Source organism: Bombus pascuorum, unplaced genomic scaffold (genome assembly GCF_905332965.1).
Source record: "Bombus pascuorum unplaced genomic scaffold, iyBomPasc1.1, whole genome shotgun sequence".
NCBI lineage: Eukaryota > Metazoa > Arthropoda > Insecta > Hymenoptera > Apidae > Bombus > Bombus pascuorum.
Genome location: NW_026869764.1, coordinates 27,415 through 37,334, shown reverse-complemented (window position 1 = coordinate 37,334; position 9,920 = coordinate 27,415). Strand labels below are relative to the sequence as shown.

At 37.8% G+C, this 9,920-nt stretch overlaps 1 pseudogene; it reads right to left on the bottom strand.

The window, feature by feature from the left end:
• Positions 1–656: 656 nt before the first annotated feature.
• Positions 657–3,154, bottom strand: LOC132915951 (putative serine protease K12H4.7; annotated as a pseudogene).
• Between the last annotated feature and the right edge of the window lie 6,766 nt (positions 3,155–9,920).

Genomic DNA, 9,920 nt, shown 5'->3' with positions numbered 1-9,920 from the left:
AAAAGAACATGGTGAACAATTCAAACGTTGCGTAGGAGAATTTTTAAGCGTGATTCATAGATAGAAAAACTAATTCATCCTACATTTATTGTTCTGTTATACAGTAAATTATTTACTACTACCTTGTTACGTAATGTAAATACCGTATACTGCAGTAGCGTAAGTCAAAGATGAAAGTTGTGAATGTAGGAGGATCACGAGTTGATCGAAGGATATGCCAAAAAAATGAGAAAGTAATATATGTATATGTATAATTACTGATCAAACGAATTCTAATAATTTTTAAACGAATTCGATACAAACTATTATAAGAATGTTCGATTATAATAGGATTGACAATATTTTATGAAAATCATACGCATACTCGGTTGATCAATATCTGTAATGGGCACCTTGGCCTCGCCTTAAAGGAATCGAACAAACTCATAACGAAACGATATTCGAAGATGGTACCGTTAAGGAAAGGCTGACGCTATACATATCAGAATCAGAATTCATTTAGTTATGGTGCTCATTTTAAGACACTTTGCACTTATTCAAATTCATGTCGGATCTGTTTTTGCAGATTTTAAAACACCTTAATTAATTATTTGTGTTTAGTATTATTTTAACCAGTTGAACATCTTTTCTCATGCTTATCAAGAATAAAACATATATAATTAATAGATATGTATTTATTCATTGACTGACGTAAGATATTCGTAGTAAGTTTGTACATGTATTTATTTAATACTTCAGTAATCTACAAAAAATTGTAATAGTGCCATTATGGGCAAACTTGTTTAATTGTATCTATACATGCATTCTAGTTGTTTAAACATAAACACAGAATGGTGAACACTCGTGTATCTTCAGTAACTTGTTATGTACGTACATAGTTAGTTTTAGTCTTAGTTATGCACGAATTGTTTCAACTAAAAATATTTATGTATCATAATTGTTTCACAGAAGTTCATAAAGGAAAATACAAATTGTTCAAAAAGTTAATAAGATAAATTTAATTCTTTTAATACATCATTTTTGTTTAAAAAAATAAAAAACTACTTATCATAAAGTAGTTAAATGTAGCACACACAGCGTTAAAAATATCATATTTAATTATGCAGCCATTCATCTATTAAATGTCCAACCTCAACTCTGGCAGCTTTCAACTGAAGTGGATCATTTTTGGAAGGAGGATACATGTTGGCACAATGAGCAGTACCTATGGTCATAATAATGAATAAATTTTTTGTATTACACGAAAAATGAAAAATTTCAATTAATATGTACACACCATCAATATAAATGACAGGTATTTGCGGATTTGCTGATTTTGTAATTCCCAAAACATGCCAAGGATCAATTGATCCATGTACAAATACTACATTTGTAGTCTTTAAATCTAATCCTCCATACAGAATATTTGTTCTATTCACTGCCGAATTCAGCAAATGAATATTGTACCTGTTAGAATACGGAAATGTTATAATTTTATAGCTAATGATTTATCATAATTGAGAAATGTATTTATCGTAATTTTAAATAAACCTTGGACCAAATATATCAATGCATTGTTGCACAAAGAAATCTACTGGGAAAGTTTCACTAAATAATTTTGGACGTGCTGTCGAAGTTTGAAAGAATCCAAATTCTGTACACGTTTGGTACGTCCATTGACGTCCTACAAGAAATATATTTTAAAATACAATAAATAAAAATTAAAACAGCAATAGTATAAGTAAAAAAATACATTACCCCCTTCTGCTTCTTCGCTAGCTCATGTTATGTTCCGAAGTTTATGAATCATTTTATTATACATATAATCCAAACACTTTTTTTCTGATGCCTGTAATATTTTAGTGCTCAAAATTGCAAGTCTGTCAATAGCAATACCCAATGTATCGTTCGTTAATATGTCGCAGGCACTATCGATAGTTAAATTAGCCATTGCGGAATTATTACGATTGTCTTTATTGTACTGTACAATACCAGCAAAGATGCTTGCTATTGTTTCATACAAATTCGAAATATCATTACGTTTGGTATGTTCGTTGATTGGATCACATAAACTATAAGTAAAAATAATTTTTCAATAATGATATATTTGATTTGTAAATGAAGAATTTTACTTTTACTTACATAAATTTTTTAGCTATTCCTTGTTGACCGATAGGACGATGTAACATTATATGAAATTGTTTGTTTGCTTCTAGTATTGCATTTACACATGCTTCAGAATATTCTTTGAGGGCATTTTCAACAACAACAAAGTATTCTATAAAGTATAATTATTAATATAAAACACTTCTGTTTTAAATAAAATATTTTTTATATTTAAGTGTATCTTATATTTACCCTGAAAATCAATTTCTGCTAATAAAGGACCACTAGCAGAAACAGCCCCGTGTACTAAATGAGGATATTTATTACGCAACCAAGCAGCTAATGATCCAGCATATGATCCTCCAAATGCAATCCATTTAGTACCAGCTGGTAACTTGTAATTAATATTCATGAATTCTATAAAGTAAGCCAAATCTGCAAGTGCCTGTTGCGATGAAAGATACATTAAATTTTTCACGCCGAGATCCCTGCAGATAACAAAAACGTAACATTATAACTTAAAATGTATCAATTATATATTTTATAAACAATGTTACATACGAAGTAGGATGACTTTGTCCATAAAAGCGGTGTTCCACTTGAAAACATAGCGCCCCAAATTGCTTAGCATATTCGATCCATTGACCTTCTGCCATCCATTTAGCATTTGCTGCAGCTTCACCACTTATCATCAAAAATACTGGACCACCTTTCTTATAGTGCTCTCCAACCTAACCCCAACCTAACGTTTACGAAATATCTCTGAAAAAATAATAAAAAGATTTATATTATAAAATAAAAATTAAGAAATATTTAATATATTCTTATTACCTGTTGCCAAACACGCGCATTAGTTGGATCAAAGTGATCTAGAAACTGTGTAAACCATTCAACACTTGGAAGTTCATGATCTTCAGATAAAATTGGAGCACCTAGATTACCATATTTGCTTCGATCCCTCATAAAAGTCTCCCATGATATACTATTATTTATAAAATTAACGAAGAATAATAATAGTAGTAAACGGTTCATAGTATCTTAGGTTTGGATAAACTATAAAATATGCATTCTGAAAAAATAAAAACTAAATTTGTTATTTATATTACACATAAAAAATTAATATATTACGAATATTATTTTATCAATTTTATTCTCTAATAAATTAAAACATAACGATAACATAGTTAATACTACCTTTTTAAAATACAAGTTGTCTTACATTTATTATTTACAGAAATGATATTTTTAAAATTAGTTCTTATAATATAGGCACTAATATTATTCTTGTACAAATTTACACGTGTTTTTTATATATGAGTACTACAATTTATTAACTTGAAACCATGCTTGGAACAAAATTCCAATCTTTCCAACATGATAAAACTAAAAGAATATAAATATAAAAAGCAGAGGAATGTACTTACAAATTTTATAGTAATGATAAGTTGTTCTTTCCTGTTTAGAGCTTCTTTTTCTTTATAGTACTTATTGAATAATTTACTTAGTTCATTTTAATATATACAATATTTAGAGAAAACATTATAATTTGTAACCTTGATATAATGAACAATTTTGCTGCTTTGCAAAGGCACTATATGTGTATTGTTAACTTGTTGACTTGTAGCAGCTTGTAGTACGTGCAGTCTAATATATATATGTCGGAGATGAAAGGACACCGGGCCCCCCCCCGTTGGAATTATTTGGAAAAGCCCAAATACTGTAGCATTTACGAAATAACCCAGACACAGTCATTCGAAACTTGAGACAATGAGTTTAGGCTCGAGGCGACAACCGGTCGCCGAGCGTAGCCACGGTCACGGGATGAACGTTTCACCTAACAGAGATATAAAGTAACATAGCTTTCCTTTAAAGAATTGGCAGTACAGACACTTGACAATAATACATTCCAACAGCCCCGCAGCTCGCCACACACAGACCCCATTCTTTGGGCCAGATGATCGCCAGATGCCGATGCATCGTTTACAGTTTATGTTCAGATAACCTGAGGAACCGTTACAAATCTTAGGACCTAGTTAACTAAAGTCCTTCAGATTGACAAACAGTCTTTGTTCTATCAGCCTGTAAATCTGTCACCTATTGCGGGAAGTTATGGGAAAGCCTGATTTGGTCACGTACGACGTTGCCTGCTAGGAACTCTCTCTCTAGGGCGGCTAGCATCCTTTTCTAACCGCCAACATAGAAATTGACCAATTAACAGCAGCGCCTATTTCCCTTACCCTCCGAGTGGAGGCTTTCTTTGACGAATCCGATGTTCTCGTGTCCTTAGGCACACCCCATCATAGTTTTCCTCTGCAGCGTCGTCGCGACGGAAAGTCATTCTTTTCTGGCAATCCGATTAGCTAAGAGTCAATCAAGCGTTCCTAGTATCACGAGTAGTAAGTTGAGTACGACTTAGACTTTGAAGCAAAGTATATTCGTTATCCCGTTGACCGTGGATTCGCTATATCGAACCTAGGGCCATTGTCATTAGCGTCCAGTTACCGCGTCCGATTGTCAATCTTGTATCAGCCATACTTGTGTAATAAATATCTGTGCGACAACCATGAACAACACTGGTGAAGACTCATTAAACGCCCCTAACGTCAACCCGACATCAGAAGTGGGATCACCACCGTCTACAATTAAGGAGCAGCTTCTGGCCATCGTGAGTCAATTGAAAGAGCAAGAGGCGGGTGCGGAACCTAAGGAAGTATCACCACCGTTCTTCATCACCTGAGTCTGCGCGACGAACGTGTCGAGAAACTAGCGCTTACAAGCGACATCAAGACTCTGGACCAATTTTTGACGGAAATGAATGCTTTCCACTACGCGAAGAAGAGGCTGGCGCCTTCGTCAGGAAATCCATCAACGGGCCCCGAAGTTAAACGGCAGAAGCTACCTGACCCCCGGATCAAGTGTCGTCACTGTGGTATTCCCGGGCATAAGATAGCGGAGTGTCGTACGAGAATGAGAACCGAGAGACAGGAGACTGCACGACGCCAGGAGAAAAGCCGACCGGCTGGATCGCCCAAGGTGTCATGCTTCAAGTGTCGCGGAGAGGGCCACATCGCACCCAACTGCCCGCTGCTGCAGAAAACAAATCGCAACCCTGATAACGAACGTCGAGTCAACTCCTGCGTGGTGGAGTCTTCAACTGGTAAATTAAGCCATCTGGGTGAGTCGTTCTCGTTTTATTTCGATTCTGGAGCCGAATGTTCGCTAATCAAAGAGTCCGTAGCCTCGAAATTTTCCGGCAAAAGAACGACCGAAGTAGTAGTAATGCGAGGGATAGGAAATCACCGTATTAATTGCACGTCTCAAATTGCATCCATAGTACGTATTAATGGTTTTGCGTTGGAAATAATTTTTCACATCCTTGCCGACGGCTATCTAAATTACGACATCATGATAGGCCGCGAAATTTTGAGCCAAGATTTTAACGTAAATATTACCCAAAATAGCCTCAGTATCTGCAGGGCAAAAGCTGCCAATGTTTACAATATAACCGCCGAAAAGTAAAATCGATATTAATGGGGTCGACACCGAGGTGCTCGGTAAAGATAAAGACCGATTGATCTCCATCCTCGGAGAATTTAAAAGTTCGTTTATTACGGGTTTCCCGCGTGCACGTGTAAATACGGGACAGTTAGGGATACGTTTGATTGATCCTAATATCACCGTACAAAGAAGCCCCCACAGGCTTAGCGAGGCAGAGCGAAGCATAGTGCGCGAACGAATAAGCGAATTAATTAAGGCAGAATGTAATTTTCACAGGTAATGAAACCGTTGTACGCACTTACCTCCGGTATTAAAAACCTAACTTGGACAGATAGACACGAAACCATAAGGCAAAAAATAATTTCCATCCTGACCAACGAGCCGGTGTTGATGATATTTGACCCGAATTACCCGATAGAATTACATACTGACGCTAGTTCGGACGGATACGGCGCTATTTTAATGCACAAAATCGACGGCAGAAACCGAGTAATAGAATATTACAGTAAGAGAACGAGCCCCGCGGAATCCAGATATCATTCATATGAACTAGAGACCCTGGCAGTTGTAAACGCCGTTAAACAGTTTCGCCACTATTTACACGGACGGGAATTTCTCGTTGTCACTGATTGTAACTCGTTAAAAGCAGCTCGTAATAAAGTAAGTCTAAGTGACAGGGTTCATAGGTGGTGAGCTTACTTGCAAACTTTCACTTTCGACATTATGTACCGAGAAGGCAAACGAATGGCCCACGTAGATTTCTTCTCGCGTAATCCGGTAGACACCGACCGCGCCCCCACCAACAAAATCGAAGAAAAGAAAATTAATCTGGCCGAAATCTCGGAAGATTGGCTACTAGCGGAACAACGTCGCGACCCTCAAATTTCTGAAATCGTCAACAAACTGCGAAACGACGAGCTTGCGGAAGACATTGCGAGTACGTATGAGTTACGATCCGGTACCCTTTACCGTAAAATACAAAGGAGAGGCAAGACCCCCTGCCTGCCCATCGTACCAAGAGGGTTTAGGTGGTCCGTCATTAACCACATACACCAGTCAATTATGCACTTAGGTTGGGATAAAACGCTCGAGAAACTGTACGAGTATTACTGGTTCGAAGGGATGGCGAAATATGTTCGCAAATTCGTAGAGAACTGTCATGCTTGTCAGATTTCTAAGGCGAATTCAGGCAAAGTGCAAGTTGAATTACATCCCATACCTAAGACCAGCATACCTTGGCATACCATTCACGTAGACATAACGGGAAAGCTGAGCGGCAAGAACGACTCGAAAGAATACGTCATTGTCCTGATCGATGCCTTTACCAAATTTGTATACTTACACCACACTCGTAAAATAGACCCCCTTAGCACCGTTAAGGCACTTAAGTCCGCCATATTTCTATTCGGCAGTCCCTCTCGGATAATAGCAGATCAAGGGCGATGTTTTACCGGCAAAGAATTTCAAGATTTTTGTCGGGATAAACAAATTAAACTCCACCTAATAGCAACCGGTGCTAGTAGAGCGAATGGACAGGTAGAGCGTACTATGGGTACATTAAAGAATATGTTTACAACGGTAGAAACGACCGGGCGATCATGGCAAGACGCGATCGGCGAAATACAGTTAGCTTTAAATTGCACCACTCATCGTGTGACTAAATCGAGTCCGCTAGAATTATTAATTGGTAAAACAGCGAGACCCTACGGGTTACTACTATCTGAAAATACCGAAGAAAAGGAAATAGATATCTGCAACGTAAGACAACAGGCCATACGAAATATGGAAGATAGCGCTAAGTATGATAAGGAAAGATTCGATAAAACGAAAGCCCAAGTAGTTAAATTCAATCTCGGTGACTTTGTATTAAAGAAAAACGAGGAAAGGAACCAAACGAAACTAGATCCGAAATTTAGCGGTCCATTTGTGATAGCGGAAATTTTGGAAGGAGATAGGTACATTTTAAAAACACTAGACGGCAAACGGTCATATAAATACAGCCATGATAGGTTAAAGAAAATGCCAGATAGTCGCGTTCCTATTGAGTTGGACGTCTGCGGTGATGACGAGAACAGTGACCATGACGATGCGAGTACCTCGATCCCAGAGGATCATGCTGACCACAGCACTTAGCAGAAAGAGTTTGCATATGCCAGTGTGGCGATATGGTAAAGGACAATGTCTTCATACATGTCCAGTGCGGTAATCAGGTGTCGGATCGAACATAGTGGCTCACATACGCCTTACGGGGGGCATACGGCCCAAACAAAGTAAGTGCGGGATCAACACACCGTTACCGAATTCGATTCAAGTATCATGGAAATAACATCTAACGTAGTGTGGCGATATGGCAAAGGACAATGTCTTCATACATGTCCAGTGCGGTAATCAGGTGTCGGATCGAACATAGTGGCATACACACGCTTACGGGGGGCATACGGCCCAAACAAAGTAAGTGTGGGATCAACACACCGTTACCGAATTCAATTCAAGTATCGTTAACACTACGGAGATAACATCTAACATAGTGTTTGAACAAAAGCTCAGTGTGGTATCATGATCCAGAGAACTGAGGGTCGTCCAGGTGCGAGATCGAGAATGGTCCATCATGTCATTACGCCCAGACTGATGATTCACAAAATGCGACTAGCACTTCGAATATCAATCGTAACGTTACGGATTTCCACTCTCTTTTAACTCTTTCGTTATCAAACGTCCGACCAGAATTTTTGCTGTCAAACTGGACCCTTGACCTATTTTGACACTTAACTAAATTGTAAATAACGACAGTTATATCGAGTCTAACATTGGGAAAATCCAATATTCTAGATACACCCGAGGACGTGTGATAGTCAGGATGGCCGTGTCGGAGATGAAAGGACACCGGGCCCCCCCCCGTTGGAATTATTTGGAAAAGCCCAAATACTGTAGCATTTACGAAATAACCCAGACACAGTCATTCGAAACTTGAGACAATGAGTTTAGGCTCGAGGCGACAACCGGTCGCCGAGCGTAGCCACGGTCACAGGATGAACGTTTCACCTAACAGAGATATAAAGTAACATAGCTTTCCTTTAAAGAATTGGCAGTACAGACACTTGACAATAATACATTCCAACAGCCCCGCAGCTCGCCACACACAGACCCCATTCTTTGGGCCAGATGATCGCCAGATGCCGATGCATCGTTTACAGTTTATGTTCAGATAACCTGAGGAACCGTTACAAATCTTAGGACCTAGTTAACTAAAGTCCTTCAGATTGACAAACAGTCTTTGTTCTATCAGCCTGTAAATCTGTCACCTATTGCGGGAAGTTATGGGAAAGCCTGATTTGGTCACGTACGACGTTGCCTGCTAGGAACTCTCTCTCTAGGGCGGCTAGCATCCTTTTCTAACCGCCAACATAGAAATTGACCAATTAACAGCAGCGCCTATTTCCCTTACCCTCCGAGTGGAGGCTTTCTTTGACGAATCCGATGTTCTCGTGCCCTTAGGCACACCCCATCATAGTTTTCCTCTGCAGCGTCGTCGCGACGGAAAGTCATTCTTTTCTGGCAATCCGATTAGCTAAGAGTCAATCAAGCGTTCCTAGTATCACGAGTAGTAAGTTGAGTACGACTTAGACTTTGAAGCAAAGTATATTCGTTATCCCGTTGACCGTGGATTCGCTATATCGAACCTAGGGCCATTGTCATTAGCGTCCAGTTACCGCGTCCGATTGTCAATCTTGTATCAGCCATACTTGTGTAATAAATATCTGTGCGACAACCATGAACAACACTGGTGAAGACTCATTAAACGCCCCTAACGTCAACCCGACATATATATATATTATATGTATAGCTGATATAGTATGTGCATTTTTTGTATAGCGCCCCCTATAAAACGGTTTATTACAATAAATATATATATATGTATATCATATACACGAGTATAAGTTAGCAAATAAAAGCGCATAAATCATTTTACGAAAATAGTTCGTGAAAAAAAGACAGATACAAAAGTTCCAGATAACATTACCAAAAATGGCTCTAAATATATGAAAACATTTTAGATTTTTATATAAATGATACATGTAGTTAAAATATTATCAATGTAAACTGTGTAGTGTTAATTGTTAACGTAACTCGTAAGTACACTTATTTGTCTTGTATTACTTTTTGTTGTATTGGATATTAATTAGATTAAATATGTTATAATGAATAAAATCCAATTTTTTTTTTCATTTGAAAAGAGTTACATTAAGAATCTTCTTCTATTATTGATTATACATACACATAATTACTTCTTAAGATAATTATCATACAATCTACTAAAACTATATTTTTAATGTTTT